The sequence below is a fragment of the Hypanus sabinus genome, chromosome 13, assembly GCF_030144855.1.
Source record: "Hypanus sabinus isolate sHypSab1 chromosome 13, sHypSab1.hap1, whole genome shotgun sequence".
Lineage (NCBI taxonomy): Eukaryota > Metazoa > Chordata > Chondrichthyes > Myliobatiformes > Dasyatidae > Hypanus > Hypanus sabinus.
Window position 1 is genome coordinate 33261287 of NC_082718.1, and position 17546 is coordinate 33278832.

Here is a 17546-nt window from a genome sequence, read left to right on the forward strand (position 1 = left end):
AAACAAGTCCTAGAGCCCTGATGGATTGCCAGTGCGCGGACGAATCAGGACATGGGTAAGGTTGGTGGGCCACTGAGGTTAAACTCTCTCACCCTGAAGTACAGTACACAATCATTAAACATCTTTCTACACTCCGTTTTTCAGGAATGTCAGCTGGAGCAACAGCCTCTGCTGCTTGTTTGACTCACTGACTCTTGTCCGTGACTGTTAATCCCCAGTCCTCAAACCCAGTGCACTCCCTTACTTATAAAACACTGTGCCAAAGTCACAGGATGTGTGTGGACAGGTGGAAGAGAAAGGGAGTGCCAAGGGGTGGCATATATACGTATATAGCTAGGGTGCCTAAGAATGTTGCACAGTACTGTAGTACAATTTTACATATTGCACCGTACTGCTGCCACAAAAAAAATTCATTACATCTGTGAGTGATGATAAACCTGATTCTGATAGGCGTCTCTTTTGTGGACTGAGAGTGGGAAGAGGGCAGGGAGAGGGGAATCATGGTTGTGAAAAGCCGAAGGGAGTGGGAAGCACCAGGGAGACACTCTGTAACGATCAATAAACCTTGAACTTTGGAATCAATAACCTTGCCTGGTGTCTCAGTGTTGGGTGTGTCTGTACCTATGCCACCCCTACCTCCAGCCCCAGGTACTCCCTTCTCTTCCACCTGTCCACACCCATTCTATGATGCTCCACCCTCACCATTCCCAACATCCTTTGCTCCCATTGTAGATATATTTCCTAACACAAAGTACACTGAAGATGCTGTGGTCAAATCAAGACATACAAACAAGCTGGATGAACTCAGCAGATCGGGCACCATCAGTTGAAAGAAGCAGTCAACGTTTCGGGTCGAGTCCTTTCATCAGGACTGAAGAAGGAGGGGGCAGGGGCCCGATAAAGAAGGTGGGGGGAGGGTGGAAAACCAATCAGAGAAAAGATCAAGGAGTAGGGGAGGGGAAGCCAGGAGGGGATAGGCAGGAGAGGTGAAGAAGGAATCTAAGGGGAAAGCACTATGGGTAGTAGAAAAAGGCAGAGTCATGAGAGGTGATAGGCAGATAGAAGAAGAGACAGAGTGAAGGTGGGATGGGGGAAGGGAGAGGGAGGGAATTACTGGAAGTTGGAGAATTCGATGTTCACACCAAGGGGCTAGAGAATTCCCAGACGGTATATGAGATGTTGTTCCTCCAACTGAAGTTTGGCCTCATCATGGCAGTAGAGGAGGCCATGTATGGACATATCCGAATGGGAATGTGAAGCAGAGCTGAAGTGAGTGGCAACAGGGAGATCCTGTCTGTTGTGGCGGATGGAACGGAGGTGCTCGACGAAGCGGTCCCCCAATCTGCTTCTGGTCTCGCCAATGTAGAGGAGGCCGCACCGGGAGCACCGGATGCAATAGATTACCCCAACAGACTCACAAGTGAAGTGTTGACTCACCTGGAAGGACTGTTTGGGGCCCTGAATGTCGGTAAGAGAGGAGGTGTAGGGACAGGTGTAGCACTTACGCTTGCAGGGATAAGTACCAGGTGGGAGATCTGTGGGGAGGGACGTATGGACCAGGCAGTCACTGAGGGAACGGTCCCTGCGAAAAGCAGAGAGGGGTACAGAGGGAAAGATGTGCTTAGTGGTGGGGTCCTGTTGAAGTTGACAGAAGTGGCGGAGGATAATATGCTGGATCCAGAGGCTGGTGGGGTGGTAGGTGAGGACAAGGAGAACACGGTCCCTGTTGTGGTGACAGGAGGATGGGGTAAGGCCAAAGTGCAGGAAATGGAGGAGATGCGGGTGAGGGCATCATTGATGACGGCAGAAGGGAAACCACGATTCTTAAAGAAAGAGGACATTTGGGATGTCCTGGAACGGAAAGCCTCATCCTTGGAGCAGATGTGGTGGAGATGGAGGAACTAGGAATAGGGAATAGAATTTGTGCTTTTGGTAGGGTGGGAAGAGGTATAATCAAGGTAGTTATGGGAGTCAGTGGGTTTATAGAAGATGTCAGTAGACAGTCTATCTCCAGAGACCGAGAGATTGAGAAAGGGGAGAGAAGTGTCCGAGATGGACCAAGTGAATTTGAGGGCTGGGTGAAAGTTAGAGGCAAAGTCGATGAAGTTGACGAACTCAGTATGGGTGCAGGAAGCAGCACCAATGTAGTCGTCAATGTATCGAAGGAAAAGTTGGGGTCAGTACCAGTATAGATTTGGAGCACAGACTGTTCCACATAACCCACGAAGAGACAGGCATAGCTAGGGCCCACGCGAGTGCCCATTGCTACATAGATATATTTCCTTCTTTTCACTCTTCTGCAAAAGCCCTTAGAGTATTACCAGGAAGTATCTAATTCTTGCAATTTTTTTCGGAGTTGGGAAATAGGAGGCTGGCCGATTACTGGAAACAACACACAGAAAACACATGCTCTTGGTGTGAAATATCCACTGTTTGCTCTTTTTCATAGATGCTGCCTGGCCTACTGAGTTCCTCCAGCATTGGATTTTCAGCAGTTGCTGATTTTCTTCTGTTTGTACCGGAAGGAATGATCGGTGCAGAGTACTAGCTGTGTACAGCAGGCAAGGCGAATTACCGGCAACAGTATCAATATCCTGAATATCTCACCCAGCTACTAATCATTCATCTGCTATTTCCTTCTGAGCAGTCAATTCTGCATTTCCCGCACAAGGAATCTTGAAACAAACCTAAAGGTTAACTTGCAGGTTGAGGTGGTGGTGAGGAAGGCAAATGCAATGTTAGCATTCATTTCAAGTGGGTTAGAATACAAAAACAAGGATGCAATGCTGAGGCTTTATAAAGCATTAGTCAGACCACACTGGGGGTAGTGTGTGAATTTTAGGGCCCTTTATCTAAGAAAAGATATGCTGGCATTGGAGAGGGTCCAGAGGAGATCCACAAGAATGATACCTGGAATGAAAGGCTTATCAGATGAGAAGAGTTTGATGGCTCTGGACCTGTACTCGCTCGAGTTTAGGAGAATGAGGGGGGATCTCATTGAGGCCTCGAGTGAGTGGATTGGAGAGGCTGTTTCCCGTAGTAGGTGAGTCCAAGATCACAGAGCGCAGACTCAGAACAGAGTCCATTTGAACAGAGATGAGGAACAATTTCTTCAGTCAGAAGGTTCCGAATCCATTGAAATCATTGTCACAGACCACTACAAGTCATTAGCAACCCGGGTTCAATTCCCACTGCTGCCAGTAAAGAGTTTGTACGTTCTTCCTGTGACTGCATGTGTTCCCTTTGGGTGCTCTGGTTTCCTCCCACAATCCAAAGATGTACCACTTGACTGGTTAGTTGGTCATTGTAAATTGTCCTGTGATTAGGCTAGGGTTAAGTGTAGGCAAAGGCATTGGGTATATTTACGGCAGAGATTAATAGGCTCTTGACTAATCAGTATCAAAGGTTATGGGGAGAAGGCAAGAGACGGGTTGAGAGGGATAATAAATCAACCATGATGGAATGGCAGAGCAGACTCGATGGGCCAAATGGCCTAATTTCTTATGGTCTTATGGCATGACAGTGGTTATATCTCATTCAGAGCTTGAGGAGATTTGGTTTGTCAACTAAAACACTCGAAAACTTCTACAAATGTACCGTGGAGAGCATTCTGACTGGCTGCATCACCGTCTGATATGGGGGGAAGCAGGGCTGCTGCACAAGATCAAAATAAGTTGCAGAAACTAGTAAAATTAGACAGCTCCATCAAGGGTACCAACCTCTGTAGTATCCAAGACATCTTCAAGCAGTCGTGCCTTAGGAAGGCAGTGTCCATCATTAAAGAACCCCACCACCCAGAATATGCCCTCTTCTCATTGTTACCATCAGGAAGGAGGTACAGGAGCCTGTTGGCACACACTTTGTGATTCAGGAACAGCTTCTTCCCCTCTGCCATATGATTCTTGAATGGACATTGAACCCATGAACACTGCCTCATTACGTCTTTAATTTCTGCTTTTTTGCACTACTTATTTTAACATAACTATTTAATAGACATATATATATACTTAATGTAAGTCAGGTTTTTTCTCTATTCTTATCATGTATTTCTTTGTACTGCTACTGTAAAGTTAATAATTTCACGGCATATGCCAGTGATTTTAAATTTGATTCTGATTGTTCTGATTCTCTCAAGCTCTTTTGTCTTGCAAATATATAACCTTTGTGAATAATCTTAAATCACGGACTCATTGTACCATACATGAACAAGCTTTCTGTGCTTCTTTGGCATTGTCAGAATTTGCAGAAATCGACTTATAGAACTCAGACAGCTGAGGTCACTTCCTGATGGTTTCTCCGCACTGTCTGACATCGCTCCGAATTTATTTTTCTCTGATGGTTCTGCTTCACAGTATTATGAGCAGGAACAAAGAAAACAACAGATTGTTTGAGGTTAAATCATCACAGTTACACATTGAAACTCAAAGCACACCATGCACTCAATTTCCCATTATGTTTTCAGAGCTTTGTTTTTAAAAGCAAATGTATGCCTGAACAAATTTCTCCTTTATATTAAAGCAAAGTAAACTGGATTACAAAAAAAACTACTTTTTATTGCTCCAGGCACTGACATATTTATTTATTTACTTATTGATTAACAAATGAGGCAGCGTGTTGTGTCCTTGAGCAAGGCACTTAACAACACATTGCTCTGTGACGACACCGGTGCCAAGCTGTATGGGTCCTAGTGCTCTTCCCTTGGACAACATCGGTGGTGTGGAGAGGGGAAGGCTTGCAGCTTGGGCAACTGCCAGTCTCCCATACAACCCTGCCCAGGCCTGTGCCCTGGAAACCTTCCAAGGCACAAATCCATGGTCTCTCGAGACTAACGGATGCCTATATATATTGAGTAACAGGCTGGATTAGACCCTTCCAGATCTTCAAGCTGTGCCACCCAGCAGTCCCCCAGTTTAACCCTAGCCTAATCACGGGACAATTTACAATTATCAATTAACCTACTAACTGGTATGTCTTTGGACTGTGAGAGGAAACTGGAGCACTTGGAGGAAACCCATGCGGTCACGGGAAGAACATGCAAACTCCTAACAGGCAGCGGCAGGAATTGAACCCAGGTCTCCTGTACTGTAAGGCGTTGTGATAACCACTACACTACTGTTCTGCCCCTTCTGTGAAGTGCCATTTCAGCTTTCTGGCGCAGCTTGAATTGTTATTGAACCGTGTTCGTGTTGCTCATGAAGTAGGAAGCTGATGACAATAATCCTAATTCCCTGTTGATTTAACATCATTCTTGTTAACTGAGGCACAAGTGTGCAGGCAATGCAAACTGGAACCACAATTAAGAACCCAATGGAACTCCTTTATTTAAGGGGATTCTTATTCACCTGTTGGTTTGTTGGGAGTTAATTTAGGAGGCTTCTCGTTACTTTCTTCTGGAATGAAAATTTGTACTGCATGCATTGTTTTGAATTGAAGTATTAACCGCCTCTTTTTTACCTCCAACAGAAAGGTGATTTTGCTGAGATCCTGCTGGGCGTGTGACACGATTGGGAATGAAAGTGGAGGCCCTAAGTCACAGCATCCTTTCCAGAGGCAAAATGTGGAAAGAGAGGATGTGTCAGATTTATGCAATTGGATCATCCCTGTTCCCCGGTTAGCAGTCAATTAATCCCATCCATAGCTTCACAAAAATGATTCCGGGATTGAAAGGCTTGTCATATGAGGTGAGTTTGATGGCTCTGGGCCCCTACCCACTGGAATTCAGAAGAATGAGGGCTGACTTCATCGAAACCTGTCAAATGGTGAAAGGGGTCAATAGATGTGGATGTGGAGAGGATGTTTTCAATGGTGGGAGAATCTAAGACCGGAATATACAGCCCCAGAATAGAGGGACATCCTTTTAGAACAGAGATGAGGAGGAATTTCTTTAGCCAGAGAGTGCTGAATCTGTGTAATTCTTTGCCACAGGCAGCTGTGAAGGCCAAGTCTTCATGTATATTTAAGGCACAGGTTGATATCCTTCAGATTGGTCAGGTCGTGAAGGGATACGGGGAGAAGGCAAGAAATTGGAACTGAGAGGAAAATTGGATCAGCCATGATGAAATGGCAGAGCAGAATTGATATCCCAAATAGCCTCGTCCTGCTCCTGTATCTTATGGTCTTATTAATCCCATGTTCCCTCTCCTTAATTCTCCGTATCTATCCAATTTATTCTCTCTCAGACCATCAGCGTTATGTGCCATATCATATGACTTGGGCAAACATGGTCTTGTGACTGTGACTATTCTTGGCAAAGTTTTCTACAGAAGTGGTTTACCATTGCCTTCTTTTAGGCAGTGTGTCTTCAGAAGAGGGGTGACCCCAGCCATTATCAATACTCTTCAGAGATTGTCTATCTGTCCTCTGTGGTTGCATAACCTGGACTTGTGATAAGCACCAGCTGCTCATACGACCATCCATGGCTTCACTTGACCCTGATCGGGGAGGGGGGAATGGGGGGCTAAGCAGGTGCTACACCTTGGCCAAGGGTGACTTGCAGGTTAGCGGAACTTTAGAACTTTAGACCAGTTAGCCTGAAAGAGCTGGAATCTGTTATGAAGGCTGCAGGTACATTGAGAAGGTTGTGGTGAGTGTAATGGGGCTGTAGATGAAGTCCTGCTGAGAATGGAATATTGGAAGTGATGGTAGGTAATACCGGAAGTGTCTATGTAAAAGTTTTTGAGAAAGAGGTTGAAGGTGGTGGATTTGAAATGGAAAATGATAATGTCTGAGGGGAGTTTCTCCCCTCCTCCTCCTCACTCTTCTGCTATCCCCCACTCTGACCTTTTACCTCTCCTCACCCGCCTATCACTTCCCCTTCTCTTATGGCCCACTCTCCTCCCCTATCAGATTCCTTCCTCTCTAGCCCTTTATCTTTCCCACCTAACTGGCTTCACCTATCACCTTCCAGCTAGCCTCATTCCCTTCCCCCCACCTTTTAATTCTGGCATCTTCCCCTTCCATTTCATTCCGATGAAGGGTTTCAACAACTGTTTATTCATTTCCATAGATGCTCCAGCATTTTGTGTGTGCTGCTTTGGATTTCCAGCATCTGCTGACTTCCTCATGTTTAACAATAGGATACCTGGGAAGCAGGAAGAGAACTGATTAGCATGTAGTCCACTGGGAATGTTGAAAGAGCTGATGGTTGGTCTTCTGGGATGGCTGAGCCCAGAGAGAGCATGTGAATGTTACTTTACCAACAGCATGAAAGTGAGAATAAATAAATTCTGGTTCTCAGCCGAAACCTGTGAAACAAGCTCTCCACACCTTCACCTCTCCTTCCTTGGGTTTGGAAGTAAATTACCTGAATAGACCTGAACGAGACTATTCATTTACTCCTGAGGCACCCAGAACTGGAAACCGGTGCTGTGGCATGCAAGCCAGCCAATGGGAATGTGCGGCCACATCCTTTAATCAATAACCAACCTGGCAGAAGTGGCTTTGAACCGTCAAGTAAGCTAACTTCTCACATAACAAACCATATGCTTTCTTAACCACCTTATCAATTTTCATGTCAAATTTGGGAGATCTGTAGACTTGGACCCAAGATCCATCTGTTCCTCTACATTGCTAAGAATCCTGCCATTGACCTCGTATTCCACCATCAAGTGTGACCTTCCAAAGTGAATCACTTCAAACTTTGTGAGATTGAACTCCATCTTGCACTTTGTGTCCACTTCTGCATTCTATCCTCTTGTAATCTATGGCAATCTTTCACACTATACAACCTTCACGTCATCTGTGAGTGTATTAACCCACTTCTCCACTTTCTCATCCAAGCATAAGACTACCAGGTCTGTGCCTTCAACTACTGTTTACATTAGCCTTTTTTTTTTGAGTTTTCCCTATATTCTCATTAACTCTGCCGGGATTCAGTGATTCACAATGCACTAGGGACAATTTACAATGACCAATTCACCTACCGGCCTGTATGTCTTTGGGATGTGCCAAGAAGTCAGAGTACCCGGAGGAAACCTACACTTTCACGGGGTGGATGTGTGAGCTATACGCGTTACATCTGAAGTAAGGACTGAACTGAGGCAGCACCTGAGCCACTCAGCTGTTAGTTTCAAGCAGATATGGAGCTAATTTCATGCAAGATGGAGGCATAGGAGCTCTCCAAACATGGAGAAATGGTGCTTTGTGGAGGATCTTTACATGATGCATCACCCAGGACTTGTCCTCTTCTCATTGTTGCCTTCAGGAACAAGGTACAGAGTCCTGAAGGCACACAGTCAAGAACAACTTCTTCCCCTCTGCCATATGATTCCTAAATGGCCATTGAACCCATGAACACTAACTCACTTTTCAAATATATATTACTTCTGTTTTTGCGCTATTTTTAACCTGTTCAGTCTGCACATATATATATACTCACTGTAATTGATTTACCTTTTGCTGTTCCTATATTATCAAGTATTGCATTGAACTGCTTCTGCTAAGTTCACAAATTTTATGACACATGCTGGTGACAATAAAATGATTCTGATTATGTTGCATTTATAATGCTGTAAGTGTTGCATGTAGTGAAAAAGGCAAATTCTAACCTTATTCCTTGCTGGACCACACGTTGAGCCTTTTGTCCATGGTCTTCCGTGGAGAGAAGAAGTGGAGAATAGCAGAGAAGAGGATCGGCATGGGCAGGAAAAGCATTTGGAGCAGCCTGAGTAGAAGATCAAGTGATCTGAGGATGGCTTGGTGGCAGACGTGCTCAGATGACTGGAAAGGAGGAGGCTGGACAAGTGTATGGGGAGGAGATGATTATGGAGTGGAAATTAGATCACATGGGCTCAGGGCGAAGATGGAAAATATGAGGAGTAAGATAAGTGCGGGGCCTTGGGGAAGGGATTCCCCAGTATCTGAAGCTGAACTGAGGGATTCACTTAATCAGAAGAGTGGAGTGGAGACCCTAGAGGAGTGTCTTGATTGGGAGCTGACCCCCCCCCCCCCACTCCTGTCAGTGCTGCCATCTAGTGAATGACAAGATGTATTGCATGTGTGTATGTATACGTTTGTCTGCAACCTGCTGAGAACTGCTTGTTCTTGCTGTGCACCATCAAGTTACAGGACATGTCACTCAGGGACTTGGGCTATATGCCTGTTGTCTGACTGTATGTTTACTTGCTATCTTATACGTGCACAGTAGCAGAGCAGATAGCACAACCCTTTACAGTACAAGTAACCCGGGTTCAATTCCTGCTGCTGCCTGTAAGGAGCTTGTACGTTCTCCCTGTGACAGTGTGGGTTTCCTCCAGGTTCTCCAGTTTCCTCCCACAGTCCAAAGACGTACCAGTTAATTGGTCATTGTAAATTGTCCCATGATTAGGCTTGGATTTAATTGGGGGACTGCTGGGCGGCATGTCTCAAGGGGTCAGAAGACCCATTCCGCATTGTATCTCCTTTATATATTTTTATTATTTTTTTCTACAAAAAAATACAGCACATCCACAAAAACCATGACCTTAACAAAATCAAATTAAATATTGAGCAGCAAAAGGGAGAGTAGTATAAAGGCAAAAGTAAACGTACACAGCAGAGGGGTAGTGCACCAAAAAAACCTCAGTCCTCACCCCGTAAGAAAGCCCAATACTGAGCCCCATATCCTTTCAATGATGTCCCCTCCATCCTCATTACGTAATCTCAGCCTCAACAAATGTAGAGTATTTGCCAGTTCTCTCAGACACCGATCGTACGTAGGCACAGAGCCCATTTTCCATATTTGCAGGATTAACTTCCTAGCAACCACCATTCCAAACAATACAGCCATTGTATCTCAATAATAATAATAATAAAAACATGCTGTATGTACCCTGTGTTGTGTACGAATGTTGGTTCTGTGTTTTGCACCTTGGCCCTAGAGGAGCACACTTGTTTGGCTACATTCACGGGTATTCATATATGGTTGAAAGATCAGCAGCACAATAAGGTTTAATATCGCTGGCAAATGCTGTGAAATCTGTTCCACTGCAGCAGTACAATGCAATACATAATAACAGAAACTGTAAATTACAGTGAGTATATATATTAAAAAGTTAAATTAAGTAGTGCAAAAAGAGAAAAAAAAACAGCATGAAGTCGTGACCTTGCGTTCAATGTCCGTTCAGAAATCTGATGGTGGAGGGAATCTGTTCCTGAAACTCTGAGTGTGTGTCTTCAGGATCCTGTACCTGCTCCCTGATAATTATACGTGAACTATAGACCTGAGCTAAAAGCCCACAGTCTGTGAAAAAAATGACCCAATTCTTTTAGCAATCTGATGTTAGATTTTTTTTGGGTGGGGAAAGGGAAATATGCAAGCAAAATTCTAGGTCATATTTAATTTGGTTCTCCGTGTGGAACCTATAGATAATAAATCTAGGTCAGAGCTATTTAGAATAGATTCCCTGAGCAAGTTACACGAACAGTAAGATACAGTGTTTGTGTGCAATTCTCTACTAAATCTATTGTTCATTCTTTATGAGCCGTGTTGCATGATGTGGTCGATCTTTGTCTTTCTGTGACCATGATTATTCTTGGCAATTTTTTCTGCAGAAGTGGTTTGCTATTGTCTTCTTCTGGGCAGTGTCTTTAAAAGTTGGGTGACCTCAGACATTATCAATACTCTTTCGAGATAGTCTGCCTGGCATCAGTGGCCTCATATTCAGGACTTGTGATATGCACCAGCTGCTCATAGGACTATTCACCCACCTGTTCCCATGGCTTCATGTGGCCTGACTTGGGGGTGGGTGCGGGTGGTTAAGCAGGTGCTGCACCTTATCCAAGGGTGGCCTGCAGGCCAGCAGTGGGAAGGAGTTCCTTACACCTCCTTTGGCAGAGAAATATCTCCACCCTACTACCCGTATCAGATCTATAAGACTTTAATTAATATGAAAACTATATACAGTGGATTCTGGTTAATTGGGGCAGCCACTTATTTGGTGCAACTCTTGAAGAACAAACACTAATTGAGAGAATTGCTGGGGTTCCCTTCATTTATCAGTGGAACTATGCTGCTTACATGGCGCAGGAAACTGTTGCAGAACAGGTTCTTACTTCCATCAGTGATGCACCATCAATAACTCACACTGAGACGTAAGGCGAGATATCGGCTTTTATTGACTGGAAGAAGGAACCAGGAGTGAGTGACCATCATACTACGTCCTGGAGACTGAGGCCGAGCGTCAGGCCTCAGATCGCCTTTATACAGGGGTCTGTGGGAGGAGCCACAGGAGCAGTCAGCAAGGGCATGTCCAGACAGGCACACGTAGTTCACCACAATCAGTCACACGTATTTGTGAGGCTGTTAGATACTACACCATGCTTGGATTGAAAAGATTTAAAATTGCATCAATTACGTGTCCTTGTGTTCAAGAAGAAGTGATTTTTGTCAAGGATAGCTGATGAGAGATAAACAATTCGGAACTCTTTTTCTCACTACGGTTTCAAGCATTCAAGCTTGGAGATGCCAGAAAAGGCCGGGAGTAAAAATTAAACAATTTCACTACTTCAACGAGTTAGAAACTGTGAAGAATTTGAAAGTATCAACAATTATCTTGAATGTTACAATGAAAATGAAGTTTTGGAAGATGCAGTTGTCAATAGTATTGTATGAAGGCAAGTCCATTATCTGCACTATGCATCTGTGCTGATATTGTTCACTGGATTAATTCCTCCATTAATAAATATTAGGAACTAATATACAGTTTTATAATACTATGGAACTCTTGGTAGTGTTCTAATTTGTTCTTTATTTTATTTAAATGTGTAACTTGTTACTCAGTTTGTCTTTTTTATACTTTTTTAACTATGTCCATGTCACTTCTGCTAATTGGTGCAGCCACCCAATTGGACAAAAATTTACTTATCCCAATATGTTCCAATGAACCTGAATCCACGACATTTATTTTGTCATTGATTTTGTTCTCATTTTCCACTGAGTTCAAGAACAATGGTGCATAAAGTTATAAGTGAAGGTGGCTTAGATTAAAAACAAAACCTGTTCTATATTTAGAAATGTTTACTGAATACAGAAACAGCATTAAAAAGCTCTGTTTGTTAAGTGACAGCTGATATTGGGCGAGTTGGAATTGCAGGGTTTCTGTGGGCAGAGCAGGAAACAGTGATCTTGGCACTGTCTCTGCAAATTGTACCAATCTGGCTTTGCATCGGGTGTGAGTCACCTGCAGGGCACTTAGTTCAAAGATTAGAAAACCGCACCTCAAGGAAATAAACTAATAATGCTTAAGTTGATGCAATGCATTCCAAAAGTACTGCTTTCAATTACTATTTGCTAACTTCAGCGTTTGAATTGGGCCCTTTTCTGACCAGCTTCCTGTACAATTTCACCAGCTTTCAATTTTGGTTAGAGGACATTTGCTTCTGTGCCTGTTTGCACACATATAAGGTGCCATAAAAGAGATTATTAGGTATCTTTGGAGCGTAGAAGGTTGAGGGGGGACTTAATAGAAATATTTAAAATTATGAGGGGGATAGATAGAGTTGACGTGGATAGGCTTTTTCCATTGAGAGTAGGGGAGATTCAAACAAGAGGACATGAGTTGAGAGTTAAGGGGCAAAAGTTTAGGGGTAACACGAGGGGGAACTTCTTTACTCAGAGAGCGGTAGCTGTGTGGAACGAACTTCCAGTAGAAGTAGTAGAGGCAGGTTTGATTTTGTCATTTAAAAAAAAATTGGATAGGTATATGAACAGGAAAGGAATGGAGGGTTATGGGCTGAGTGCAGGTGGGTGGGACTAGGTGAGAGTAAGCGTTTGGCACGGACTAGAAGGGCTGAGATGGCCTGTTTCCATGCTGTAATTGTTATATGGTTATATGGTTAAGTAAAATTGCTTTTTGCAAACTCTAAATAAAAACAACTTTTCATAGATGGTGGAGCTTTTTTGAATCAGCCCCTTTTCTAACCAACTTACAATTTCAGCAGCTTTCAATTTTAGTTAGAGGAGATTTATTTCATCTCCAGTTTGTACACATATAAGGTAATTATTAAATGATATTTGACATATTATAGAAGGGATGATTGAGGGCACAGTATGGAAACTACTGTAATAGATTGATACTGAGTTAGTGAACAACAAGGGGTAGTTTTCAGATTGGAAAATATTGCTAAGTTAAGTGCTCCAGGGATTGGTGTTGGAAACCTAGCTGCTTATAATCTGTACAAAATGATGTGGATGATGAGATCAAGTGTAACATCTCCAAGCTTGCTAGTGATGCAAAAGGGGCTCTATGGTAACGTAAAGCTCAGGGTTCAATTCCGATGCCCTCGGTAAGGAGATTGTAAGTCCTCCCTGTGGTAATGTGTGAGTTTTCTCTGAGTTATTCCCTGCAATGTAGAAGATTGAGGGGAGATTTGATAGAGGTATACAGAAGTATGAGAAGTATAGATTGGGTAAATGCAAGCAGGTTTTTTCCACTGAGGTTGGGTGGGACTACAACTGGAGGTCGTGGGTTAAGGGTGGAGGGTGAAAAGTTTAAGGGGAACATGAGGGGAAACTTCTTCACTCAGAGAGTCATGAGAGTATGGAATGAACTGCCAGTACAAGTGGTGCATGCGAGCTGGATTTCAATGCTTAAGAGAAGTTTGGATAGGTGCATGGATAGTAGGGGTATGGAGGACTATGGTCCCAGTGCAGGTCGATGGGTGTAGGCAGTTTAAATGGTTTGGCACAGACTAGATGGGCTGAAGGGCCTGTTTCTGTGCTGTACTTTTCTATGACTCTATGCTCTGGTTTCTTCCCACAGTCCAAAGTCGCATTGGCTAGTTGGTTAATTGGTCATTGTAAATTATTCCGTGATTAGGGTAGGGTTAAATTACGGGTTGCTGGGCACAATGGCTTAAAGGGCCTTTTCCGCACTGTATCTTCGCAAGTAAATAAATAAATGGTGGTGTGTCTGCAGGGAGGATGCAGAAAGCCTTTAAGGTGATTAAAGTCAGGCTAACCAAATGTGCAAAGATCTGGCAGGTGGAATTTAATGTAATATTTTGGTAGAAAAAAGCCAGTGTATTTTTAATGGGGTTTGGTCACATTTGTCTTCTTACGTTGCGACTTCAGCATGCAAAGTTGCAGCTGTACAAAATGGCGGCTAGGTTGCACTTGGAATATTGTCTACAGTTGGGGTGTCACATTATAGGAAGGAAGCAGTAGCAATGGAAAGAATTCGGAAAAGACTCTCTTGAAATGGATGGCTTTACTTATGAGGAAGGACTGTATTGTGTCTGTTACTGAGGGAGAGTGCAGAACACACCAGGATGCCAGCATGCAGGATGCTCAACTCAACTTTATTGACATCCCTGTTTGTACAGCATGGGAACTCCTCCCATGTGGGATTGGCTGAGTAGCATAGGATTAATGCTATTAATTACCACAACATCTCCTCTTCTTGAAAGAAGGTAAAAAAAAACAACTAAATACTTCTTGTCTATAGAACTGTATTGAAATTATAGCCACTGAAATTTTGTGATTCGATTCACTTTACCCATAGCACGTAATTTATCCTCCTTGCATTAACATAAAGAGAAATGCCAACATTATAACTGTCTTTCTCTTGGTTTTAATGGTCTCTCTCTCTCTCTTTGTTTACTGTAATGGTAGTTAATGGAGGAGTTCCCATACTGTACAAGCAGGGTTGTCAATAAAGTTTAGTTGGTTATCCTGCATGCTGGTGTCCTGGTGTGCTTCGCACTCTCCATCACTAATGGATGAGACAGAATGATTGAGTCATAGAGCAATGCAGCATGGATACAGGCCATTCGGCCCAATGAGTTAATGCAGACGATGGTGCCCACCCGGTTAGTCCCTACATCTCTCTGAGCCTCATCCCTCCACGCACTTATCCAATTGCTGGCTGATTTATTTTAGAAATAATTAATACAAGGGTCTCATCACTGATTCCTGCAGCACATCCCTGTGTGTCATTGTCCTCCATTTTGAGAAACAACCTGATTTACTTTCACTGGAATGTAGAAGATTGGAGTGTGACCTTCTAGGAATTTGTAAGATTATGAGGAGAACTGTTAGGGATAAGAGTCCTTTTAAAAATTGGAGGCATTGGTTTAAGTTGAGAGATAGCTTATCTGCAGGAGAAGATGGAGCCAGTGAACAATGGACCAAAGGTGACGTCATTCGGACAATTCACAAAATGAATTTCTTTACTTCCTTTACCTCTGTTTCTTCTTTCTGCTACTATTGGAACCAGTGATCTGTACTTTGAAGCTGTTTTCAGACCAATTGAGTGACCTCATGCTTGCTATCTCCAAGGGAGTTTTGTGAGGTTTTGAGCAAAGTGTGTGGCTTAGAGGCCAAGAAGCTTGGAGATAGGCTGATCTCTCCAGTTAAAGCATCTGAAATCAATGAGGACAAGAGCAGAGGGCCACTGGGTCTTCAGCGCTGTCTACCTATGAATGACCGGTCTCTCTCTCCCTCTCACTTGATGCTGCTGGAGGAAGGTGCCAGAGCTTTGGGTCCTGTGCTAGGTTTAATCAATACTGTTTGTGGATTGAACCCTGTAGCACATGTTATGTGTGCCTCTGGTTTCTGGTTACCCCATTTTTATTTCTACTTTGTGCCAATTTGATCGAGGCGGACTGGCTCTGTGGCCTGCAGTCAACAAACAACACAGCTCTACTTTGAACTGAACTAAACTAAGCTGAGCATTCCTGTTTTGTTGACTTTGTGGCTTGACGTTTTATATTCTTCATTTTTTTTGCCATTTTTGACGTTGCATGATTTGTTCTTTATTTTTAATGCTTTCCTTTAAACGGGTTCCATAGTATTTCTTTGTTTTGTGAGAAATCTCAGGTTTAAAGACTGCAGGCCTGCTTTCATAATAAATGCACTTTGAATCCCGAGGAGAAATACTTAACGGGGATCTGAGGAGCGTTTACTACACAGTGGGTGCTGGCTATATGGAATGATTTATCAGATTCGAAGCAAGAGGCGGAGAGTGAAGAAGTAAAGGCATCTCGAAGAGAAGCCATTATTTTTTAACAGATTGGGGAAAAGAGGCTAGTCTGTGCAGGCGCATGCCAAAGGTTAAAAAGAAAGACTGCCATATATAGCGGCCATCGTCGGAGTGGACTGAGTCAGAGTGGGATGGCTTTGGCTCAACAGGCAGAGGCGAGGGTAGGTTCTGGTAAGTTTTGTTTAGAGTAGAGAGAATGCCAGGCAGAATGTTGGGATGCTCCTCTTGCAGGATGTGGGAAGTCAGGGAGACCTCTGGTTTCCCTGACAACACCTGCAAGAAGTGCATCCAGCTGCAGCTCCAAACAAACTGTATTAGGGAACTGGAACAGGAGCTGGATGATCTCCGGATCATTCGGGAGAATGAGGAGTTTATAGATAGTAGCTTCAGGGAGGCAGTTACGCCAAAGGAGCAGTGTACAGGTAATTGGGTTACCGTCAGGTGAGGGAAGGGGAAAGGGCAGGAGGAGCAGGGCTCCCCTGTGGCCATTCCCCTCAACAACAAGTATGCCGATTTGGATACTGTTGGGGGGGATGACTGACCTGGGACAAGCTGTGGAAGCCAGATCTCTGGCACTGAGTCTGGTTCTGCAGTGCAGAAGGGAGGGGGGAAGAAGAAAAGAGCAATAGTGATAGGGGACTCGATAGCTAGAGGTACAGACAGACACTCCCGGATGGTTTGTTGCCTCCTTGGTGCCAGGGTCAGGGATGTCTCTGATCACGTGCACTGCATTCTGAAATGGGAGGGTGAGCAGGCAGATGTCATGGTACACATCGGTACCAATGACGTAGGAAGAAAGAGTGAGGAGGTCCTGACGAGTGAGTATAGAGAGCTTGGTAGGAAGTTAAAAAGCAGGACCTCGAGGGTAGTAATCTCCGGATTGCTAACTGCGCCACATGCCAGTGAGGGTAAGAGTAGGATGCTCTGGAGGATGAACACGTGGCTGAGGAACTGGTGTAGGGGGCAGGGTTTCAGATTTCTAGATCATTGGGACCTCTTCTGGGGCAGGTGGGACCTGTACAAGAGAGACGGGTTACACCTGAACTACAGGGGGACCAATATCCTTGCAGGGAGGTTTGTTAGTGCTATTGGGGAGGGTTTAAACTAGATTTGCAGGGGGATGGGAACCAGAGTGCCAGAGTAGATAGTGCTGCAGGATCGACTCTGCAGTTATAATGATGTTAAATAAATGATGTTGAAGTTTCATGCAAAGTCACAAATAGAAGAGTTGTGTGTGGTGGTAATAATCTTCTGATGTGTGTCTATTTCAATGCAAGGAGTATCGTGGGGAAGGCTGACGAGCTGAGGGCGTGGATTGACACATGGAATGACGACATTATAGCCACTAGTGAAACTTGGCTACAGGAGGGGCAGGACTGGCAGCTTAATGTACCAGGGTTCCGATGTTTCAGACGCGGTAGAGGCAGAGGGATGAAGGGTGGGCGGGAGTGGCATTGCTTGTCAAGGAAAATGTTACAGCAGTGCTCAGGCAGGACAGATTAGAGGGCTTGTCTACCAAGGCCATATGGGTGGAGCTGAGAAACAGGAAAGGTATGACCACATTAATGGAGTTGTATTATAGACCAC

At 44.1% G+C, this 17546-nt stretch overlaps 1 long non-coding RNA gene across 1 annotated transcript in view; it reads left to right on the plus strand.

Annotated features, from left to right (window-relative positions):
* Positions 1 to 2896: 2896 nt before the first annotated feature.
* The window catches only part of LOC132403475 (uncharacterized), a 71295-nt gene continuing 56645 nt past the window's right edge, over positions 2897 to 17546 (plus strand). Inside the window, exons 1-2 of the long non-coding RNA XR_009515266.1 lie at positions 2897 to 3043; positions 5464 to 5681. This is a non-coding gene — a long non-coding RNA (uncharacterized LOC132403475). The remainder of the gene's footprint in view (positions 3044 to 5463; positions 5682 to 17546) is intronic.